The sequence below is a fragment of the Triturus cristatus genome, chromosome 2_2 (assembly GCF_964204655.1).
Source record: "Triturus cristatus chromosome 2_2, aTriCri1.1, whole genome shotgun sequence".
NCBI lineage: Eukaryota > Metazoa > Chordata > Amphibia > Caudata > Salamandridae > Triturus > Triturus cristatus.
In genome coordinates this window covers 220,758,100-220,784,270 of record NC_140582.1, presented here as the reverse complement: position 1 = coordinate 220,784,270, position 26,171 = coordinate 220,758,100, and positions in this window count along the sequence as shown.

The following is a 26,171-nucleotide window of genomic DNA, read 5'->3' as shown; positions in this document are numbered from 1 at the left end:
ATGCGTCCAGCGCTTCATGCTCATGATGTTTTTTGAATAAGCATTGCAGTATGTTTTAAAGTTTTGTTAAATCCAATAGGTTGCTTAGGATATATTGGGTTAGGAGGGGGCAAGCAACAATAAGGGATGGGGCAGGAGGAATTAAGGTGCAAGTAACAATGTCGGATGGGGTGGAAGTGGGCAAGCAAAAATGCAGGATGTGGAGGCAAGCAACAACAAGGGACATGGTGGGAGATGGCAAACAACAGCGCAGGGTGGGGTAGAAGGGGACAAGCAACAACACAGAGAGGCATAGAACGGTGGGAGGGGGAAAGCAACAACAAAGGGAGGGTAAAAGGGGGAACAGAGGTACTTGGGTCATGCTTCAGTGGAGGGAAAAACCAATGAAGAGGAAATGAAGCCAGCGTGCTCCTTCAAAGAGATGCAAGCGAGAGTGAAGATGAAGCCAGCCAATTGTAAGCTAGCAAAATGTCTTACAAGCGACAGCGCATGCGCTGTCTCAGGTGGGACTAAAAATGGCAACTGCTCTTTGAAAACCTGGAAAATCTCCAACATTAGCCTGTAATATTTATATGAAACGTCTGTGAAGGAGATCTGAGCACCAACATTTACAAAGGTTCTCTGTGAGAAACCTGGCACAACTGAGCATACTGTAGGGTTGATTCACAAAAGCAATTATGAATACTGGAAGTAGTTCTACAGGAGTACTCATTTACATACTCTTATATTCCTTTGGGAATTTGCCCCAAGAAGTCCATGTCCTTATTGGTAATAGTGCATAGAGGGCACAGTCCAGTCTATTTGTCTAAATGTATATGAATATTCTGCGAACTTTCCCATTTGATTCACATTTTGGAAGGTTTGGGGACATTTTACTAAGGCATGTAAAATTACATAAAAGAGTATTACAGGAGTGGAACTTGGGGACTCCAACATGTCTTTTTGAATTGGTCCCAAAGTGTCCATCAAGTCTCTCTTTAACAGTTCATTTGATAACTCATTGGCTACCATCACTATGAATAATCTCAATTAAAATATCCAGAGTAGAAAACTATAAAACCGGGGGAAAATCGGTTAAAATACCCATACGGCAAATCCATGCTGCTACATAACCAATAAGGTCCGAAAAGAGAACAGGAAAAATATTGACCACAAAAAAGCATTTTTTGGGGACATGTCAGAAACAATTACAGTTATCATGTATCATTGTTACATTAACATGTATGTCAAAGTGAAGAAACTTGAAGTGAGATAATATGACAAATATTTCTATACCTCCCCAGTGCGGCATGGCGTTAAGGGTGAGGGTCCCCATCCCCACCTTTTTACAAACATGAAGCGTGTCTGTCATTCTGACCGAAGTCAGACACTCTTTAATGGTTGGGTCAGGCCTGAGCTTAACTTTGCAGGCTGAAGATTTCACAGCAGTATAGGCATGCCCTCCTCAGCACGGCAAAGCACTTGGCGGTCCTAACCCACATGCCAAGTGGGGTGTCTCCGATAGACCCAGATTTGGTTGTTTCAGTTTTAAGCCCTGAAGTGCTCAGGGCTGGATGTCCCCTTGTGATGACTTGTCACAGAGTGGAGTGGGGTCAGCAGTCACACTGACCCCCTCCCACTTTGTGACGAGTAAGGGGCTGCTGCCTCCTCTCATTGGCTGACCCATGTAAGCCAATGAGAAGAGGCAGCAATCTCAATCCTCCAGGAACCACTGAAGCTTCCCTTCCACCACCCAATACTACCTGTGTCCCAGTAATCCTTTTTTTAAGTTGAGTGCATGAGTGAACGTTTGTAGGTATGAATATATGTGTATCTGTACATGTGTGCTGTGAATGGGTGCGTGCATGTGTATGTGCTTGTGAACGGTGTGTGCATGCTTGTGACTGGATGGGTATAAGTGAGTGTACATGTAGAGGGGTGAGTGTGAGTATGTGTGTGGGGCTGCCCACCCCCTTGCTCAAATCAAATTACTGGTCACCTCGGATCGTTCCTTACATATAATCCTGCCCACCAAAGCCACAAGGTACTTCAGACAACGAAGAGAGAGCAATAGCAATACTTTCCTTAAAATAAACATAGAGGAAAGAAGAGACTTGTCTGTAGTAACTGAGGCAGGCCTGCAAAAGTGAAGCGCCATCTAGTCTGAAAAGTTTTTTCACAGGTTTAGGCTTAGCACTTCCCCTTGAATTCCCATGACGGATAGGCTTTAGCCAAGTCTCAGGAAGTATTGCCACATTTCCTTAACATGAAGGAGCATAAAAGGATAATTTATCTTGGGAACACAGGAAGGGGGAGTTAAAAAGAGACAGGAACAGTCTTTGAACAGTCATTAAAGTATAAGTGTTTGGTGCTCAAATAATGGAATTGTAAATTTGTTACAAATTTTGGCCTGCCAGGGTGTATCAATCCCCAAAAGGAATTGCATAACCTATATCAGAGAAAACACCAACGTTTATCATGAAACATGAGGGGATGATTGATTTCATATGACGTGCATACTTAAAAGTGTAATGACAACAGCAGCAATTTCTGCACGAGGTCCAGGGAGCGCTCCCCACCCCGCCCGCTGCGTGCCATGCAGGAGAAAAAATGGCAATGAAAAGATAGGCTGCTTCAGGCCTACCGGGCCTGAAGGAGCATCCAACCAGCCCGCTCCATCCAATCCTGGTGCTGCTCTCATACTGGTTTCCAGCATGAGAGCAGTGCCAAGATTGGTTAGGGGAATTGAGGAGACAGAGCAGAACAAGGCGTGAGGAGGACGTCGGAGTCGTGCAGCAAGCAAGGTAAGTGGTTATTTTTAATTTTTATTTACACTCACCTTGCTTGCATGCACCCATCCACAATCCATTTGCCCGCCCCCCTCTTCCTAAATGCCAGCTGCCGCTGAATGACAAAGGTGCCTGACTATGTCTCCAGTTCTATCACTGATATTGTTTTGCCCCTGACATTTTATTGAAGTTTCATGGTATTTTTCTTTTTAGCTCAATCTGAGGCGCAATATTTTGTTGTTTGAACAGTGAATGTAGGAGGGAGGATTGATTCTGCCCACAGAGATCGGATTTGCCCAGCATCCTCAATGAAGAGGGAAAATATCTCCCAAACTGAGGATCTGGATTTTCAAACTGCAAGAATTAACTTGCACATAATGGGAGTGGGCTAATGCCCACCCCCGTAAGGCATGAAATGAAAAGCTTGAACTTCCCTCCAGGTAAGTGTAGATCTCGGTCAACCCGGTCCTGTGTAGACCCTCCATTGTGGATTGAGTCATGACAACAGACAAATATCACTTCCAGGCGAAAGGTGAGGGCCATATTTTGCAACTGGTGCACTGCGCTGGTCTGCTCCATGTCGCAATGTTAACAGGGTGTACCAGGCGCAGACCTGATCAGTGTGCACTATTACAGCTAGAGCACTGCCGCAAGGCAGCTCCAAACTCATGCCTGTCCTACAGGCAGCACATTAGTGAAAGGTGGACAGGCTGTTTGAAGCAGGTGTTCCATATTTCCAAGTGCAGCCAGCAAACCTGGTCTGCTTCACAAAGGAGAATGTTTGGGAGTTTCCAGAGACCCATTTCTACTCCCTTTCAGGATGTACCTTGGGAGGGACGAACTGACTGTGCTCTACTTCTTTGTGGCTCATAGTCAGATGGCCTCTTTGTCTCTGCAACACTGTCCATAATACAGTGACAGAAAAGAGGCAAAGTGTTTCTCTCATTTGCATATTGGGTCTTCATGCTAATGAAGCAACACCCCATTAGGACCGCTCCCGCGCTATATGTGCAGCTGTGCAATCTCAGAGCATGCGTCTGCAGTCCCCTTCTGTATTACAAAAGTGAACACTGGAGAAAAAGGGTATCCACAACCGCATTGCACTCCCTGGGACACATTTTTTGTAATGCGGTCCCAGGTGTGAATGTCTGCATTTCAGGGAGAGAGACCCCAAATGTTTGTTAAATTCAAAGGGCTTCTTATTCTCAGATATGACTTACCCTCACACTCTTAGTGGTATAAAGAAGAAGACAGCCGGAGGGGGGTGTTGTGACCTGGGTAAAGGGGCACTAGAACCCTGTACCCGAATGGTGGGGAGGGGGCAGGAACCGGACACCACTTCTGGTTAGGGGAGTGGGGAGGGCACACAAGAAAGGCAGGATGATGAGAGCACATGTGGGCAGAGCAGCTGCAGCGATATCAATTGCATTGATGAAGCAATTGTGACAATAAGGAGTATACCGACACTGACCTGACTCCTGCGTGCTTCCTACGAAGAAGAACACGACAACTGGCGACGAAGTCGGGATTTCAAGGATGAAGCGTGTGCCTAGAGAAGAATCGCCGCAAGAGCAGAAAACACACAACATCAAGAAGCGGAGCCAGGAGCCCACCCTGGTCCGAGTGCGGAAGAAACAAAGAAACGATGCGTGAGCCCACACTGGCCGCAGTGGAAAGCGGTAAGAGGCCCCGACTGCCTGGCATCAAGCGGTGTATCCATCTGTGTGCGTGAGCCTTGCGCGCACAAGTAACGAGGTGCACCCGACTGTGGTCATGCCCCCAGCCGCCCGCCGCATCAAAGAACTGCAGCATCACGCGTAGAAAATCAAAAGAAATCTCGCACGAGCATAGCGGCCATTTTGGGGTCAGGCGGAAGCAGCGAATCAGCATCCAGAAAGGCCCGTTGCCATTTTAAAGTCAGGCGAAGACACCGGAAGACTTGTGATCTCGCGAGACTTGGGCAGCCATCTTTAAGATCAGGCAGATTGAGCCAATAGGCAGCGAGGGAGGCCCCGGAGGCCATTTTAAAGTCAGGCAAACTCCCAAAAGTTTACAAAACAAAGGAATTCAAAGAAAAAAACAACAGAAAAGAACATATATCAAAAGGAAAGAATAAAAGAGCAGAAATAAAGGGAAAATAAGAAAAAAAACAAAAAACAAAAAGGATTATATCACAGTGGTAATAGGAAAAGGAGGTACGTTCACATGAGACTTGCACCAAAGCTGCCCATCAAACAATGGTTGAACCAACAAGTGACAAGAACGGGACACAAGCAATATTCCGCAGGCCACTTCCATTCAGCCTATTTGAACCACAGCTAGGTATCCGATGGGAAAGATGGATTTGCAAGTTCGAGCAATATATGCGCGCCACAGACATCGTAGAAGCCAAGCACATAGATCTATTTTTAAACCTCGTAGGGGATGAAGTGGAAGACTTGCTAGTAACATTTCCTCACGATCAAACAGCAACATACAAGGGACTGATAAAGTGCCTCACAGACAAGTTTGAACCGCAAAGAAAAATTGATTTCGAAAGATACACCTTCACCATCGCGAGCCAACGAGCAGAGGAGTCCCTTGACGACTTTGCAACAAGACTGCGGAAATTGGTCACTCACTGCGAATTCGATAAGTTTGACAACAAACAGACAATTCGACTGCGCATCATTGAAGGCTGTCAGTCTGTGGAATTCCGCACACGAATTCTGAAGGAACCGACCTCGCTGGAGAAAATCTTGGCGATGGCCCGGGCGGAAGCAAGAGCAACAACACACGCCAAGCAGATGGAACTAGGAAAAGAAAGAAGAATAGAACAAGCTAACCGCATTACCGGAAGTGGGTCAGACCGTAGCAACAGGCGGATAGAAAACACTGAGCCACTGCCAAGGAAAGCGCATGAGAAAACATGTTATAGATGCGGACTTCAGTTTCCACACGTCGGCGCATGCCCGGCAATGGGTCAGAAATGCAGGAAATGCAACAGAGACAATCATTTTGCAAGCACCTGCATGGGTGCACAATTTAAAATTGAGCGAGGAAGACTAGGAAGACCACGGACGACAACGAACAGATATGCCAGGCACATGGAAACGGCAAACCGCAGTTCTTCAACGGAGTCAGACGGAGAAGCAGTACAAGAGAATGTGGAATGACTATATCTGATGTCCGACGCCCCTGCGGAAGACAGAGAGCGAGAGCGCATTCATCTAATAGAGAAACATCAGGTCAAGAAAACAGCGTCCGTAGACATTGATGTAGGAAGGCACAGCACACGATTCGTGCTAGATAGTGGGGCCACATGCAACATAATGTGTGTATTAGAATATGTAAATAAAACCGCCGCTATCACCGTCCACTGTTGATGTATTCACCTGGGGCTCGAAGAAACCAGTGGTCAACATGGAGAAGTTTACAGAGACACTGATGTACAAAGACCGGTCAAGCAAAGAAGAAATACATGTGCTACGGGGAGACATTCCAGCACCATGTCTGCTAAACAACGTCACGGCGCCTCACAATGACGTACCACATGTCAGAGAAACAGAACATTCTGCAAGACTATCCAGCAATACTACAAGGCTAGGAAAACTAAAAGGACGGCAAATAACACTGCGCATCGATGAAGTAATAAAACCTGTGGCTCAGCATCACCGACGAGTACCGATACACCTGCAGCCACAGCTAGAAGAGGAAATTCAAAGCCTGCTGAGTCAAGACATAATAGAGCCTGCAGGCGGGCCGACCCTATGGGTGTCGCCAATAGTGCCGGTACACATCTAAGATTCGCATATGTGTAGACATGAGGATACCAAACACAGCGATTGTAAGGGAAAGACACCCAGGACCACACCTAAATGACATGATCAGCTGCCTCACAGGCGCATGCCGGTTTTCTAAGCTGGACCTGTGCAAAGGGTACCATCAATTGGAGCTTGACCAACACTCGAGGTACATTACCACATTCTCTACACACATGGGACTATTTCGCTACAAACGACTGAGTTTCGGCATCTCATCGGCAGCAGAGATATTTCAGGAGACCAGAAGGGCAGGTCATAAGGCCAGTAAAGAACAGCTTAAACTACAGTGACGACATTTTGGTGTTTGGTCGATCGGATGAAGAGCATGAAGAGCATGACAGGCCTCTGAGGGAAATATGCTTGCATCTGGAGAAAGCAGGTCGAACGCTGAATGAAGACAAGTGTGAAATAGAGTGAAATGAACTGGTGTTCTTCTGACACATCTTCTCCAAGAAAGGAATGAGACCAGACCACAGCAAGATAGAGACGCTGGAAAAAGCGAGTCCTCCAGCAGACGTCGCAGAAGTGAGGTCATTTCTTGGGCTTGCCATCTACTGTGCTCGATACATAAAAGACTTTGCCACGGTGAGCACACCGCTTCGAGAACTAACGAAGCAGGGTCAGAAGTTCATCTGGACGCACAAATTTAATAAGGCGTTTGAGGCCATCAGACATGCTATAATAGCGGTGGACCATCTTGCCTACTTCGATCCACTGCTATGCACAGAACTGACAGTAGACGCCAGCCCGGTAGGATTTGGAGCAATTTTAGTACAACACATGCCGGGCAGGGACTCTCCACTAAAGATTGTGGCATATGCAAGCAAAAGTCTGTCCAACATTGAGAGGGCATACTGGAAGCCAGAAAAAGAAAGCCTAGCTGTAGTATGGGCATGTGAACACTACCACATGTTCATCTACGGGAAACCATTCACCATCGCAACCGACCATCAGGCCCTGGTGACAATATATGGCAATCCAAATGCAAAGATACCGCCTCACATCGAGCGATGGGGCATAAGACTGATGGACTATGATTTCAAGATCGTGCCCAAACCAGGAAAAGAACACAACCCGGCGGATTACATGTCACGGCATCCCTTACCGCAGACACCTGAGAACACATCAAAGCAAAGGAATATCTCAACTTTGTTCTAAAACAGAACACTCTGGCATCAATAACGATAGCGGAACTTGAGCAAGAAACAAGGAGGGATGCCACGATGCACGCGGTGAAAGTAGTGACAAGACAGCAGAGATGGAGACACGCCAACAACAACAGCATCCTGAAGGAAGGACACAACAAGGAGGAGATGCTAGCATTCAAAAAGATTCATGAAGAACTATCAGAGACTGTGAATGGAATAGTAATGAGAGGAACAAGAATAGTTATGCCAAGTGCACTACGAAGACAAACTGTAAACCTGGCACACAAATCACACAGAGGCATGGTCGCTACAAAGAAACTGCTACGGGAGAAAGTATGGTTCCCTGGCTTAGACAATATGGTGGAGGACACTATCATAAATTGCCACATCTGCCAAATGACAGGGCAGCCGGCAAAGCCTGAACCACTACAAATGTCAGAACTCCCAGGGGCAGTGTGGACAGCACTGGCAGCAGACTTCTATGGACCTCTAGACACGGGCAACTACTTGCTCGTGATCATTGACGAATATTTAAGATTTCCTATTGTGCGACAGGTCATATCAACATCAGCAAGCGCAACACTGCCAATACATACTGGACGACATTCGCAGCCTGGGGCTCCACACAAACACTAAACACAGACAATGGTCCGCCATTTTCAGGGGAGGATTTTCGAAAGTTCATGGACTACCTAGGCATTTACCACAGAAAGATAACACCTTTGTGGTCACAGGCAAATGGCATGGTGGAGAGGTTCATGGGGAACATAAAGAAGGCTGTCCAATGAGCAAAGCTGGCGCAGATATCAATAAGACAAGCACTCTGTCAAGTACTACGAGGCTATCGAAACACCCCTCACAGCTCCATGGGACGGTGCCCCGCTGAGTTGGTGTTGGGCAGAACAAGCAGGACGAGGCTACCACAACTAGAAGCAACGGCACCACCAGAGCACAGCAGCATTGCTGTCAGAGACCACGAGGCCAAAGAAAAAATGAAGGCATATGCCGACGCCAGGTGACATGCCACTCCATCACACCTCAAGCAAGGGGACTCGGTGGTGGTGCGCCAGCGACAACTGAGAAAATCAGACAGTCCGTTCTCAAAGGAATGGCTAACAGTGACACATGTCAAGGGGCCTATGATAACGGCGACAGCAGGCCCCTACCGAATAACAAGGAACAGCTCTCACTTCAAGGGACTAAAGATCATGGATGAAGACGGAGAGGACACAGCAGCAGTAGAAACAGAAACAGATGAGAGACAAGACAAGGAATGGCAGAAAGACAGGGAAGGACCTTGTCCAAGAAAAGAATGCAAAAGAGCAAAAAGACTGATTGAAGAAATGTAATGATGGGGACAACAAAACGTCTCTCTATATCTATCTCTCTCTTTATACCTCTCTCGCTCTCTCTCTCTCTATACCTCGATCTCTCTCACCAAATTCCTTTGTCATTTCTTGCAACAAAAGGGGAGATGTCGTGACCTGGGTAAAGGGGCACTAGGACCCTGTACCCGACTGGTGGGGAGGGGGCAGGAACCGGACACCACTTCCGGTCAGGGGAGTGGGGAGGGCACACAAGAAAGGCAGGACGACGAGAGCACATGTGGGCACAGCAGCTGCAGAGATATCAATTGTATTGATGAAGCAATTGTGACAATAAAGAGTATACCGACACTGACCCGACTCCTGCGTACTTCCTACGAAGAAGAACACGACAGGGGGAACGAAACATTACAATAATAATGTGAACCTGGCTAAATTATACATTGCAGTGTCAGTAAGGGTTTAGTGGAATACACCGACAAACAATTAGAAAAATTCTTTAGATGTTCCGGTCTTACAGGGATTTATCTTCCCCTCGGGAAGGCAGAAGAACAGGAAATCCAGCAAAGCCAAGTTAAGAAGGAGACAAGCACGAGAGCTCATCTCACACCATCATAAAGCTCAAGAAAGAACGGTATTAAGTGCAATTATTGTATTCAAATTAAAATAGATTTCGCTCAATTAAGCAAAGGACAGATCATTCAGTTTTCAGAAAACCGCTTCCCTACCTATAATTCATGGAAATAATTACACCACATATTCCCCTTTTTAAGATATCAATATTTGTTTTCAAATATGCAGGCAATACTTCTGTTGGGGTGCTGGCGCGATGGAAAGAAGGGTTATGGAAGCAACAGATTGTGGAAAGATGAGGGGAGAAGTTAAGGGGTAGGACTGAGGTGGGAGAAGGGGCTCGAGGTAAGAGAAAGGTAGAATAGAGTCAAGGATGCCAGAATCAGGAGGCAGAAGGGACATGGGCTCAGTGATGTTGGTCGGACAAGAAAGTGGGGGCACAGGGGAGAAGTAGGGGAGAAGAAGGGGCACAAAGAAAGGGCACAGCAAGAAACAGAGGAGCATATTTACAAGCCCCTATCACCACAGGAACGTCCCTTTTCACGTCACTACGGTGGCGATAGGGGCATATGTGCAAGCCCCTATCGCCACCACAACGTCACTTTTCCCAATGTTGTGGTGGCAATAGGGGCTTCTCCTTCTTTACAATGCAGCGTTAGGCCACTTAACGTGGTTCAAAGCTGCCTTGTAAATAAGGCACCCTCTCAAGCTATACTTAGCGTGAAAGGGGTGGGCGTTCGGCCGTAACACCCATTGATTTTGATGCTGCCCCATATTTAAAAGGGTGGCGTAAATATGGGTCAGCGGCAAAATTAAGAACAGGGAAAACATGGTCTTACCCTGGCGCAACGAGGAGAAATACTTCATTTCTCCTCATTTTTGCTGCTGTTTCCATGTGTGCTGCATTGTGCAGCACACATGGAAACAGCAAAACACCATTGATTGTTTATGCGCAGGAAGGTGTCCCTTCCTGCACATAAACAATCATTAAAAAAATGACATTTTGCAACTTTTATGTGTGCTGCATTAAGCAGCACTCAAAGAAGTTACACATCGCCATTTAAAGATTGTTTATGTGCAGGAAGGGACATCTTCCTTCACATAAACAATCTTCCCCTGCAACGCGGACACCCTGGCACTATGGTGCCAGGGTGCCTGCGTTGGTGCTAGGCAGATAAATTTAGCGCCAGCGCAGGGGAAAACGCAGGGTTGCACCATATTGTTGTAAATATGGTGCAGCCCTGCATTTCAGAAGTGGCAGAGCGCGGTGTTAAGCCAAAAAGGCTAACACCACGCTCCGTCACTTCTATTGTAAATATGCCCCAGTTGGGGGTGCAGAGGGAGGAGTTACAGATTAAAGACAAACTCAGACTGCAGGACTGAAGACTTCCAGTTTCACCCAGACCAAGATTTTGTCTTTGCATTCTGGGGTTTTTAGCCATTTTAATCTTATTATAAAAAGATGATTATAAACCCCAGTATACAAAAAAATACCTTGTATTGGATGAGCTAATATTGCATTGACCGTGAAACTTGAGCAACATCTTCTTCACAGTTTCTTTGACCTCCACTCCACAATTCTGTGATGGAATGAAAGGGTGCACCTTTTAATATCACTACCACTTCCACACACAGCCGTAAAGACCGTGAGGTGTGCCTGGGCAGTGTTTGATTGGTTAAAAAATAGGTGCAGGGCAGTTATGTTTTTCATAAGATTCACCAGCGGTGCTGTTGAATTCTAGTTAGCGGAATTCCAAGGCTGCCTAGTATTTATGCAACCTCAGACTTCTTTCTTCCACACCCTACTCTTCCTGTCTCCTTACTGGCCTAGTGACAAGCACACTAAGGGCCCCATGCATCAACCGAAAAACTGGTCGCAAACGGGCAGATTTGCAAAATCTGCCCCTTGGCGACCGGTATTTTTGCATTTGGAATGCATCATCCCAAATGCAAAAATCGCAATTTAAGTAATCGCTAAAATAGTGATTACTTAAATTGCGATTGCATTTAGGGAATTGCAAATTGCGATTCCCTAAAATGCAATGTATGATGCAATTGCAAAGAGCGATTTAGCTACTAGGGGGCGCAAATTACCATCAATTTGAACTAGATGGTAATTTGCAAAAACTTTGAAAAATGCACTAAAGTGCAATTTTCAAAGTACAATGTTACACACACACAAGCCCTGGGGGCCTGTGTGTGTGCGCAACATCTGTACACATACATATTTCAGGGGTGAAACAGGGTGTCCTTTTGGTACCCTTGCACCCTTGAAATTGCGCATTTTTTATTTTTTTTCATTTTAATGCAGATTTATGTGGCGCAAACTCAACCAGAAGGTATTGGAGTGCTTTACATGGGCACCGGTTACGTTACACAAGGACACATTCGGGTACGGGGAGATTCAGAGATTTGCCCAGAATCACAGGATGTGGACGCAACCCGATGCTCGAACCCTATTTTCCAGCACCAAAGTCGGCAATCTAGCCATCAGACCACATCCTCTCCCCGCATGCAATTCCCATTCATTCCTATAGGCCCATAGGAATGAATAGGAAGACATTTCTTAATTGCGACTCGCAATTTGCGAGTCGCAATTAAGGAATGTGTAGGAATCGCAATTTTTTTAGCGATTCCTACATGGATAGGCTTTTGCGATTCCATAATTGCGATTCCTTAATAATCACAATTAAGGAATCGCAAAAGCCTACCTTGATGCATGTGCCCCAAAGTTCTTAGATGCTTGTTCTTTGAGCCTCAGCAACCCCAAGTCGGCCACCCAGAGGGTTGCCTCGGCCACGCACTACAGACATACCTTTCTTTCACTCTTGCGGTTTTTGTTCTTCCCCACTTCCAGTCTTGCATCGATACCATCCTGAGCAGTGCTTAATTTGAGCCGGTGATTTCCAGTGCTCGGCACCCAGTACTTGTTTGTCAGCACCGGCACTTATGCCTGCTGCCACATGGTGGTGCAGTTTGTGTAGTTTAGAGATGAGGCGAACAACAATTGTTTATTCATTCAATATTCATTAAAAACAGTTAATACCTATTGCCCAAGCCATTCTTATTGCTTTGGGGGTCTCGAACAGTCTGACGGTTTGTAGTTGTGTAGGTACTGTCCTGGCAGCGCTGTCGGTGGCAATGGGAGGTGCAAGCTGCAGTGACCTCCTGATTAAGGCCCTGGTACTTATGTTGTTACAAATTAAGCACTGAGAGGGATTGGAGTGCTCAATCTTTCCTGATATAGCCAAGAGGATTGAACGTGGCTCCATCTCCACCAGATGACTGTGTGGCCCTACAGAATACCTATAGGTGGGACGGCTATTGTATATCTACAGATAGCTACCTCTTAATGAACAAATACTGTATTCATATTGATACTGACATAATATTTATGTACACACCTTGTACTGCAGTGTCCCGAACAAAGGTACGATGGTTGTAACTGCTGACACTCTCTTTCTTCCGGTTCATGTAAAAAAACGCAACTTGGAATTAGGTCTGGCCTACAGGCAGCTTATCCATCCTGATAGCCCCATTTTTTTTTTTTTTTAAACTATAAAAAAACATATATGCCCATACATAAAAGGTTATAAATCAGTCCATTTCATCCATTGGTCTGTTCATTTGTCCTTCATATATCTCTTGAGTACAGCATGGGGACCATTGAGGTTGTTGGCATTGTTGCTTTGGGCGTAACAGCATTTTGCCTGAGCACATGTCTGGTTTAAAAGAAATGTACCTCCATGCCAGGGCTAGTGGGCTAATACTTTACTTTGCCAATGTTTTTTTATTTCCATTCTTTATCTGTTTAATTTTTTATAACCATACCTGTGTTGTTAAACTGTACCCTCAGGAGGCAATAAATCAAGGGCAATAGAACCTTTTTTTGCACCTGTAATAATCAAGTCCGCCGGCAACGCAGACACCCGTGCACTATGGTATACCCGCAATATCCTGAACCCGGCTGGGGTCACATGAATCCTCCAATCCACCGCCCGACTACCACCCGCATACTTATTTTACTGTGTGCTGCCGATAGTCGGAAGGGGGATGGTGGGAAATTAGAGAAAAACATACAAAACCTATGGTATTCCCAGCAGGTTCCCTGGGTTTACTTGTAGTTACCCCCATGGATTAAAAAGGCCCATGCATTAGAACTATAACAAACAACAATTCCCCTCAACCTGCTCATTGATTTTTGGTCCTTATTGCTCTCTTACCGGTTTTCTTTCGACAGTAAATGCCAAATATGCAAAAAAGGAAATGCCTTCAATCACTTCATTGAAGTTTTTTCTGTTTTACATATTGAACCAAAGTGTTTGTTTTGGAAAGGGATGGGTAGAGACAATGTGTCTTCTTCATCAAACAGTTGAACTCTGGCTGAAGAAATTGCTAGAATAATTAAAGTATTTACGATCCTGAATAAACAATAAAAGTTTCTTAACAAGAATCGTTTCATTTCGAATTTCACTCTTTGTAAAATGTTTTACTGGTTAGTGCACCCATCTTAAGCCTGTTACAAGTCTTCTTCTTGTTTCCTATTACTTGGTCTGCGGCAGCGACTGGGATGCAGGCACTGGGCTCAGCCAGCTTGGAAGGATGAACTTCACTGGGACTGAAGGTAAGTGAGAAGCCAGAGACTTGAGTTCTTCTCGCTCAGAAGTGATGAAGCAAGTAACTGGAAACCAGCTTGGGCGCAGGTAAAATAGAGGATCGCGCCCAAGATGGCTGCCAGAGAGCAGGATCGCTGAAATCTCGCTCGTATGACTGTGAGATTTCGAATTGGAAAGGTAAATAAGTGACAGCCTCAGAGGGTGTAAACTAGACATGGCTGGAGATGGGGCAATACCAAGATGGACATGGGAACTGACAGATGATTTAAGAAACGGAGATGCTGGGGCAACACTAATGCGGGCAATACCAAATTAGAGATGGAACTGGGGCCATACCAATGGGACAACTGAGGCAATTGATTAGAACAGAGAGATGGGTGCGACAAGCTATATTAAAACTAAACACCTTCTATACCGGTTCTAATTACACCAGCCTGCTAGGAGGCACCTGAAATGTTCTATTAAATTATATGCAATGGCAGGCATTTGGCTACCACATTTAGGCCACGGCATGTTTTACTTCTTTTGTATTTTCTTTTTTAATTTTGTGGGATATCCTTGTAAAAGAAAAATGAATAAGTAACCTAACACTAGCTTGTTGAGGCCAGACATATTTGTTTTGCCAATGCTTGTGTCACTCTTGTAGGTTCCTTTTCACCATTGTTTGCCTATCTCCCTCTTCCTCTCTCTTTTCCCCTTTAATGCCTTTCTCTGTCTTGCTTTGGGTCAAAGTCTGATGAAGAAAAATTTGTCCCGGTCCCCACAAGTGTATCCCGGTGTCCATGCTCTACACCACCAGGACAGTGGCACCTTCTAAAACCCATAGGAATCGAAGGACGCAGACCAGCGAGCACCTTGCACGCTCTGGTAATACTCACACTCTTGGAGCAGTACTCCGTTGTGGACTCATACCTAAGAGACTTCATGCTACTACAGCGCTTGCACATATAATTACTACATAAAAGCAGTATTCATCCCACCACTGAAGTAACTTATTTATTTAATTATTTGAGAGTTTTATATAACTCTAGCTAGTCCCTTGCCCGGAATAACACACTTTATTTACTGGATTGCCAAAGTCAGAATTCGAACCGTGGCCGTCACAGACCAAAATGAGTTACTCATCCGTTAGACCACCTCTGATGTGACATTGACAGCATTTAAGGCATATAATACAGCGCACCACAAAGACATTCTCACAAAATAATAAAATCAATGATAGGTTAAAACCTTTTGTTAGAAAGGTTCCAAGCACTGTGTGCTTGCGTTTACAACACATTCCTGTGTGTATCAGTTTACATCCCCATTCTTGTGTGTTGCTGTGTACTGTTGTTAGTTTGAGAAAAAATGCGTCAAACGTCAACTCTGAACAGGCCTGACCAGCAGAACTAGTATATTGCCCTCCCATGTGGGGTGGTATAGCTGTCTTCATTCTGACCTGGAATAATAGTGTAGTGACGTCTGTTTTTCCGTTTAAAATTTGAATCCTATTGATCTCTGCTCCGACCCGTACACACCTTGTGCACCTGTTGAAAGCGGCGAGCTTGGCATAATCTTACATGAATTAGCCAATTGCACATATCTGTGGTGACTCCTGTGGCTGTGCTTTGACAACCTCCCCCCCCCCCCCCCCCCCACACTCTGCAGGGACAGAGCTCACTAAAAAAAAGAAACTTTGAAAGCACATTAATGAGATCCTGACTGTGGACATACCAATGCATTTTAATACTGTGGAACCTAATTACAAATGCATTTTGAAATACGTTAAGTGGTTCTCCTGTGGTACTTTTCTACATGACATTGTGATTTGGTGATTAAACTTCTAATGGGAATAAAATTGGAATAGTCAAGGAATTTTCATATGCAACAGGTAAGGACAGAAAGGACTGCCCTCTTTGCATTTTTTATGATAGGGGATTGAATATTTCCGCCCGATTCACAAAGGCATGTAAGAGTATGTAAAAGAGGACTCCAAATAAAAGCATTTGTGAATTTGCCCCCGTATTCATCCAGCCAAAATTCATTCCCTGGCTATCCCAGTATTCTTAACTGGGAAACACCAATGGCATTAGCACCCGGGTGGACCATGCACTCAACCTATGATTGGCAGATACAACCTCCCCGCTTCAAGAGATGCAGGGACATAGATTGAGGTAGGTATTTGGGGTATTACACCCCCCCTAACAAATGTGTTTTTAATGAATAGTTGAGTACAGGTGCTTTCAGTCGGGTATGATACGATGTCTGTTAGATTTCACCTAGGACTTTTAAATACTCACTCTGACAAAAATACTCACACACTCGTCTCTGTTTTGAAGGTCTTAAAACATGGTGATTTTACAAAATTCTGTGTTTTAAGTACCCCTCACAATCCGCATTCCTTTCCCTTTCCGCTGGCCCTTAACCCTCCCGCATGAGCTGCTTCCCGTATAATGATTAACATGATTAGCTAGCCTGATTGCCGGAAACTGAAGCTCATACCTCCCCACCCCAGTCTTACTGACCAAGCTACGCCCCTGTGCAGAAGTGAGAGCTGACAACTTGCTCATGAGGCAACAGATGTTGGATTCTTCACTGTAGTTGTAAATGGAAAAGAACAAGGCCAATCTCCCCAAGAAAAAAATGAAAGCCGTTGAGAGCAATTATAAAGCGCTAGCATCGCTTCCAGGCTTGGGTTTGCCTGTTCTAACCTTAACCATGTCACTTTGCCACATGGCTAATAGTTTCATCAGCAGGAGGCCATAAAAATGGGGACAGCCCCTTCTGGAAGTTACCCTATATTTTCATAGTCCAACTTGAACTGGCAGCTTTATGGCACAAACCTCAAAACTGAGGGCCCGATTCACAGAACTAACTTAAGACAAAATCCTAAACTTACTACCATTTTTGTATTCACAGAAGGCACTTACTCACTTCGGTATTCACAGAAGTTAGGAGTCCTAACTTTAGGACTCCTAAATGCCTTCTGTGAATACCGAAAGTCTTAAAATTAGGATTTTTCTCAGTTTAGGAGTCCTAAAGTTAGGACTCCTAACTTTACTACTACTAAACTGAGAAAAATCCTAATTTTAAGGCTTTCGGTATTCACAGAAGGCATTTAGGAGTTCTAAAGTTAGGAGTCCTAACTTTACTACTACTAAATTGAGAAAAATCCTTATTTTAAGACTTTCGGTATTCACAGAAGGTATTTAGGAGTCCTAAAGTTAGGAGTCCTAACTATACTACTACTAAACTGAGAAAAATCCTTATTTTAAGGCTTTCGGTATTCACAGAAGGCATTTAGGAGTCCTAAAGTTAGGAGTCCTAACTTTACTACTACTAAATTGAGAAAAATCCTAATTTTAAGACTTTCGGTAGTCACAGAAGGCATTTAGGAGTCCTAAAGTTAGGAGTCCTAACTATACTACTACTAAACTGAGAAAAATCCTAATTTTAAGACTTTCGGTATTCACAGAAGGCATTTAGGAGTCCTAAAGTTAGGACTCCTAACTTCTGTGAATACCGAAATGAGTAAGTGCCTTCTGTGAATACCAAAATGGTAGTAAGTTTAGGATTTTGTCTTAAGTCAGTTCTGTGAATCGGGCCCTACGTACTTTTTGTACCCACTAATATACACATAATATACTTAATAGTTTGTAATTCTTGATTGTTGGCCAAAACCAAATTATCAATACCGACACAGGCTATTTTGAGTGTTTTTAATGTTAGGTCCTTCTCTGCAGAGATCCCTGGTTGCATGTCTAGATGAACGCTTGGACGGTGGCCACACTGGGCCCTCTCGGGCAGGGCGTGGGGCAGAGCAGCTGAGTTTTATTTATATCTTCTGATTTCACAAGAAGAGGAAAGGCTTGGAGAATTAGTATCAGGTCACAATAGTAATCTTTGTTAACGAGGTCCCTGGCAAGCTTGTGTCCAGAGAGTGGAAATAACGAAGTGCAAAAAATGTTTCTGTAGCACAGAGAAGTCATTAACCATGATCCAGCATTAATCACTGTATTTACAGCTGGATCAAGTCAATAAGATTTATTGAATTACAGTACAACCGTACAAGCACCACAATAAATATAACAAAGCTATAAATATATGTACACTTATAGAGTAAAAAAAAAAGAGCTGCCTTAAAGGCAATTACATGAGACCAAAGACACCATAAATTCACTCAAACATCTCTAGGTTTCCTTAGTCTCATTGTGTTTCTTTAGATAACAAGCCACAATAAAAATGATATCTGCAGAAAGCAGTTGTAAAAACAGAAGGGCGGACCGTACTTCTTTAATTTGATGAGCCTTTAACAGGGGACAATGTAGGGTTTCTTAGGCACATTGTAATATCTGCAGAACATAATAAAATGCATTGTGTCCTGCGGAGACACCTCGTTGCAGCCCCAGCGTGCTAGTCAATGAACGTCCTGCCAAGCCCGTGGATATGCCAACAACTGGGGTATCAAGTTAACCCTAAACCTGGTAGGAAGGTAACGATCATAATTAAAGGTTACGAAGGAAAGATAGGGCTCCATACATGGGGTCGATTCCAGCAGGACATACACACGCACTAAAGGCATCTGTAGAATTGCTTGATCCCTTTCTAATGACCTCCATTTCAGAAAATTATCTTTGACCCAATCCGGTCCACCTCGATGGTCTCCCCTGGGTTAGTGAATAGCTCAGCCCTCATTAAGCTCTGCAACAATTCTTTATTGTAGTTAAACCAGGGAATATGGAGGGCATGGTCAAGCGAGAGTCAGTCTGATAACACCTCTTCGTTCAGTTGAGATCCACCTATGGACCAAATTTCTACCCAGTGCAAGAGAGGGCCAAGGGTTATTGTATGCAAGAGGTAGCTTACGCCAGTTCTTCATGCATTATAAAGGAGTGAATAGATGAAGGAACATAAAGAAGTTGCCTTAGGAATTTATGTTCAACCTCCTGTACAGAATTATACTTGGTATCTCCCAAAGCTGGATCTTTAACTTCGGAGTGTTGTTGCAGGATAACAAGCACATTATCGAGCCTGTGGTTTGTCAGCATAGTAATCTAGACACAAGAACGAGCTGTGTGAACGAAGATTATTAATGTATTTGTTTATTTATCTATTCATTTCTTTTTTGTGATTATCTATTATTTATATATGTATTTATTTATTGTTCGCCTTCTGAGCACTGCATGCCACTTAATCAATTGCTACAGAGCAATATGAGGGAAAGGGAAGCGAGAGAACAGACTGAATGCATATATTGGTTGTCCATGAAATAGTCTGTGACCACTAGAACCTCCTTGATGATTGTAAAGCATTAGTAGAAGTGGCTTAGTTGGCACCCGCTCAACCACAGGGGTCGATCAAGCCACGTCTTAGTCTTATGATTGGGAAGGAATGTCTGCACTTTCTACTAATCAAAAGTGGAGCAGATGAGGTAGGCCTTCCAGCCTTGTATATGCAGCAGAGAGTTTATCGAGTCGACCGTCAAGATTAAGGGCCTTATTATGGGTTTGACTGTCCCATGGACCGCCGTATCAGCAGTGGCGGTCCCAGGTCTGACCACTGTATTACGAGTTGGGTGGATTGGCTTTGCTAAGACCACCAGGACCACCAGCAGCCCGCCGTCCGCCAGGTTCGCGGTCGGGGAAAGGCAGTCGCTATAGGGCAATAAAGAGGAGCTGCACCACCGTTCATGTTACTAGTTGCCTGTTCAATGAGCGGACTGCAGTAGTCCGATCACTTAGTTTAAGGTGGCAGTGACAAAGGATTTGGGGTGCTTACCCCCCTTTCTTCTTATCGCAGGCAGATTCCAATGTGGATCCCTTTCTCCAGGTCCCACTTAACAGCAGGATCTTCATTCCAAGGATTATGACCCTGTTTGCGGCGATCTACAGGTGAGTCCTTTTTTAACCATATACCCATTGCCAGAACTGCCCACATATGGGTTGAACATCGGTAATAGGTATATGATATTTTTCCACATATATCATGCATATGCATTCATCCGAAATATCTGCAGTTGAAATGCACACACAGGCATCGATATAGTTGTGAAAAGTGCTCACCACTGCTGCAAGATCCCCTCCTCCGCACCGCTGGCCCAGTGGTCAACTTGTAATACAGCGGTCTTTGGTCCGCCAGCGCTATGGGCTGCTGGCGGGGGCTGGCACGCCACTATGGAGGTCGGACTGCCAAACTCGTAATTAGGCCCTAGGAGTCTAATAGAATGCAGCATAGATGTGGATGAGTCACTAAATTTAGAAATTCCTGCTATTTAGACCTACCTTTATAGTGAAATTCTACTTCTTCTTAGCTATACCATACATTTGTATGATGAAAGAATCAAATCGAATGAAGTCTTATAGCAAATCCATTAAAAAAATGTAACTGGCCCCAATAATTGTATTAACGTTAGTGCTACAAATCCTTCAATACCTGTAGGAAGTGCTGAATCCAAACAAGAACCCACCTATGGAATTCCCCTAACATTCTATCATGATAGCGGTAGACATTTCAGTGGTGATTCTCTTTCGGATCTCCCATTTCCTGTAGGAATAGGAGAGACATCTGCTACCAGTGACCTCCAAATCTGGTTTTAATTTAGAAAGGAGGGACACAGTCCTTGTACATCACTAAATAAAAGAGTGTTTGTTGAAGCGTAATACACCCCTACTGGGTGGATTCTAGTGTCTCAATGCCTTCCATTGATGGGATGATCACATTTTCTGCTGAGCTAAATTGATTTTCTTTTACCATAGAAATGAATGCACAGTGTGACTTTGATTGCAGAACCAGTGGACCTTTCAACCATTAGGTTGCTGTATGTTTTTTTTCTTATTCGCTAGTCCTGTCAACCATGAAAGCTCTTTTATGATTTGTTTACTCCTTTTTGTTACTTTTTCAAATGAAAAATTTCAGTCTTGTTGCATTCCTTTAGGGTTCTTCTATTTTTATTAAAGTTTTTGTAATTTCCCAAGTTCACTCATTAAAACAAATCATTAACATACAGATATATGTGCGAACAGTAAAGAATTAAACTATAAATTCAAATTTGTTTATAAAAATTATCAATACATGTACTCAGTAATTTACACATGTGAATATGTTATAGACTCTTTCACTGCTCACACATTTTTACATCTTGGTTAACATTGGCTATGGGATGCTGCTATGTAAGAAGCCCCTGACTTCTGAATTATTTGTTGCAGAAGAAATAGTTATACCGTTGCATGTAAGACAGTGTCCTTTGCTTAAGAAAGGTCAGGAAGTGGGAGGGCACTCATAGTTGTTATGGGAGGGCACTCATAGCTGTTATGGGAGGGCACTCATACTTGTTATGTTCCTTGCCAGATATTGATCCGCTCAGTGCCATCCATTCTAGGATCTTTTGGCTCTAATCCCCTGCTTAACCCATTGCCTCTTTTGTAGCTTTGGGCAGTCATGCAAATTGGTATTTTAGCACACCAAGTTGGGATCCGCGTCCAAACAACTCTTGTGGTAAAGATCGAGGTCTTGACAGCAGACCATCATCACTGGCTTGTGCACAGACCTCCCTATGGCAGATGTGAAGCAGAGTAAGAGCTGGGGGCCTCATTTACAAGCCCACTGCGCACCCGGTGCCTCACTTTTTTTGGGCTTACCCATATCTACAAGGCACGTAAAGTCACCCTGCGTGACTTTCCATGGCCTTATAAATAGGGGCACTTTTCACGCTTTCCCTCTGCGTGAAAGGGGCATTCTATGGGTGTAGCTGTGGGTGTTCTCACGCAACATCCATGGAACCTGACACATTCCCATATTTACAATGTTTTGTAAAGCTGGGAGTGCATCAGAATCCTACGCCAGGGAGGCGTAGGAGTGGCTCAACGAGGAGACATACTTTTATTCCTCCTCATTTTTTCCTCTTTCTATGCGAGCTGCATTCTGCAGCACACATAGAATGAGAAAATGCCATCAATTATTGTTTTTGTGCAGGAAGGTGTACCTTCATGCGCAAAAACAATCATCTCTGCCATGTAGGCACCCTTGCAACTGTGCTTGCAACATGACGCAAGGGTGCCTGCGCACGTGCATAGCAGCCAATTGTGTGCCAGCACAGGGGAAAGTACATGGATGCATCATATTGTTGTTAATATGAATGCATCATATTGTTGTTAATATAATGCATCCCTATGCTTTCAAAATGACTCAGCTCAGCGCAGGAACATTTTGAGGCGCCGCGCTGCGTAATTTCTTTTGTAAATGAGGCCCTGACTGCGAGCCTGTGGGTCCCACCACCCTCCAATATTGATTGGAGCAGCTGTGGCTTGCAGCTAACCTGCTCTGCAAGGCTGGCGGTACTCCTTTAGGTTCCCAAGCATGAAGATGGCCTGTGAGAGTGCTGAACAGAACAGTCAAGCACGGTACCACATGCCTGTACTTATCGGATAGAAGAAGAACTGTGGTCACAGCCACAAATGACACAGGACTTCATCTTCCATGGAAGACGCCTGCACGGTCTATCTGATTGAGCAGCAGTAATCATATGCTGGAGCTGCATCCAGGAAGTGACGTGTGCCTCTACATGGAAGTAATCTCATACATTCCAACAGGCCCGATTCATCCCCATCTTTAAAATGGCCAAAAATGGCGTGTCTTTTAATCGTCGTCAATGGGGAAAATACACTTTTTGTTTTGAAATCTCCTACTTTTATTTTGTAAAATGTTGAGTAACCCTTTTTTATCCGTTTTTTTCAATTGTTTTTTTTTTCTTTTCGTTAGCCCTTTATTTGCTGTGTGCTCCTTGTAATTCCTTAAGGGGCATAGCTATTATTAGTGCAGCATGTGCAGTGCAATCAGGGCACATAGGTCTAAGAGGCCAACTGAACCCCAAATATTGCTGTCTTTTAAAAGAGAGTCATATTGCTTGTTGGCATTAGATTCTTCAGTCCACTTGTTAAACAGCTCAAGTATTTCAGTTTTTCCTTCGTTTATATCGCCTTTCTGCCATCTATCCTGTGATGCACACTACTTCCCCTTTCTTCCCTTTCTAGTTTTTAAAATGTTTTGTACCATTTCTTCTATTTCAATCCCATCCTTCGTCCCAACAAGCCTTCCATTCTACATACTCTTGGGTATGAACGTTGCCCTTTTCAGAGGGCCACGGGGCAAGCAGGATATACTGGGTCCATCCGTGGGGGTTGAGTCCTTACACTCATGATGTCCCAAGGCCCCAACCTAGTATGGATCCAAAGCAACTGAGCCAAGTGCACTTTTAGTACTAACCTGCCAGTGGTAGCACGGATTGAGTAGTTTAAGGCTTCTGGGGGTGAGGCAGTCACAGGAAGGGTGAACCCCGACTCACAACTAAAAATACGTTCACAAGCATCAATAAATGACTATGCAGTCAAATTAATTTTTTTAATGAAAACATTTGTATTTATATACCAACACAAAGTAAAATATGGCTTTCACCAACATTGCACTCAGTCCTCCTAGGTTAGGGCACTAGTTTTTCAATAGGCAGTTCCTAAGTCCCACTCCCCTCTTGCTAGCTGCAATGGTTATTCCCTATTCACTATAGGTGACAATCAGGTTAAAGCCCACTCGTAGTCCAAGTCTCAGGACTCCCATTCCGACTCCAAATAAAGTCAAAAGTGTTTCAGCATCAAAGCTCCCTTTGGGTCCTCTGGGCCATTAATCAGTCTTACCTGCATCAGCAGGACCTGCACAGCAGGAGTCCCCGAGCATGTCTTCCTTGCGGGCACTGAAGCGGCAGCAGTTGTCTCCAGTGAATATCACACAAGCAGCACTGCAGAGAACACAGTCGGTTGTCCTTGAGTTCCTCACACACGGTCCTACAGGGGCAGCGGGCGGGTGTCCTCAGTGCTCCTCCAGTGACAGTAAGTTTTCTTGGAACATTCCCACAGGTGGGGGAGGGGAGAATTTGATGATCCTGTTGCAGATCCTCAGTTGGGGCTTGGGTCCGCATGGGTTACCACGGTAGCCTCTTCCTCTCACCGATAGTCTCCACAAGACCATGCTGCTTGCTATTTTGTTGGTGGCCATACTGGGCATATTGGGTCACTGTCCTCACTCCGCACGTGGTTTACGGCTAGAAAGTCATGGTAACATTCTTCATGGCAGCCACAAACGGGGTCACCGACTTCATTCCACATATGGGCTATGGCCTGATTGGCACAGCAATAATCTTCATGGTGGCCCCATCTGCCATACTGGGTCACCGCTTTTACTCAGCACATGGGCTACGGCCCCATCAGTACAGCAGTAATCTACATCAATCAATCAATACATTTATAGAGTGCACTACTCACCCGCAAGGGTTTCAAGGCGCTGAGGGTGGGGGGGCGGAGGGTGCTGCTACTGCTCGAACAGCCAGGTCTTGAGGTGTCTCCTGAAGGTGAGAAGGTCTTGGGTCAGTCGGAGGTGGGTGGGGAGGAAGTTCCAGGTCTTGGCGGCGAGGTAGGAGAAAGATCTGTTGCCTGTTGTTGTTCTTCTGGTGCGTGGTACGGTGGCGAGGTCGAGGCTGGCTGAGCGGAGTTGGTGAGTCGGGGCGTAGAACGAGAGGCGTTTGTTGAGGTATTCGGGTCCGGCGTTGTGGAGCGCTTTGTGTGCGTGGGTGAGGAGCTTGAACGTGATCCTCTTGTTGACGGGGAGCAAGTGCAGGTCTCTCAGGTGGGCGGTGATGTGGCTGTGGGTAAACAACCTTTACGACGCATACATTTACATCGCGGTACATTACATTGCGGTTTTTACAACGCAAGTCGTTACAACGACTTGCGCTAGATGGCACTCTAGGACAAGGAATAGTATAATTTACTATCCAACACCTTCCCTACTGTACGTAGACTGGAGTTGGATTAGTAAATTATACTACTCCTAAGTCCGGCGCCCTCCAACGCAAGTCGTTGTAACGACTTGCGTTGTAAAAACCGCGATGTAATGTACCGCGATGTAAATGTATGCGTTGTAACGTCATACATCCGTGGCTGTGGCGGAGGATGTCCAGGATGAGGCGTGCAGAGGCATTCTGTATGCGTTGCAGTCTTTTCTGTAGCTTGTCCATTGTCCCTGCATAGAGTGCGTTGCCATAGTCGAGCCGGCTTGTGACGAGGGCTTGGGTGACAGTCCCTCTTGTTTCTGTGGGGATCCATTTGAAGATCTTTCGTAGCATGCGGAGGGTGTTGAAGCAGGAGGAGGAGATGGGGTTGACTTGCTTGGTCATAGTGAGCGATGAGTCCAGGACGAACCCTAGGTTGCGTGCATGGTCGGTGTGTGTCGGTGCTGTGCCCAGGGCGGCGGGCCACCAGGAGTCATTCCAGGCAGAGGGGGATGGTCCAAGGATGAGAACCTCTGTCTTGTCTGTGTTCAGTCTCAGGCGGCTGATCTTCATTCATTCGGCGACGGCCTTCATTCCTTCTTGGAAGTTGGATTTGGCGGTGACTGGGTCTCTGGTCAGGGAGAGGATCAGCTGGATGTCGTCAGCGTAGGAGATGATGTTGAGGTCGAAGTGCACGGACGATGTCGGCGAGGGGGCTCATGTAGATGTTGAAGAGCGTCGGGCTGAGTGATGAGCCTTGGGGTACGCCGCAGATGATCTTGGTGGCCTCTGAGTGGAACGGGGGTAGGCGGACTCTCTGGGTTCTGTCGGTGAGGAAGGAGGAGATCCAGTCCAGGGCCTTTCCCTGGATTCCTGTGTTGTGGAGACGTGTTTTTAGGGTGCCGTGGCAGACCGTGTCGAAGGTAGCTGAGAGGTCTAGGAGGATGAGGGCTGCGGTTTCTCCGTTGTCAAGCAGGGTTCTGTCGTCGGTGGCGGCGATGAGGGCGGTCTCGGTGCTGTGGTTGCTGCGGAAGCCCGATTGGGACGGGTCGAGGGAGCCGTTGGTTTCGAGGAAGTTGGCCAGTTGCTTGTTGACTGCTTTCTCAGTGACCTTCGCCGAGAAGGGGAGCAGGGAGATGGGCT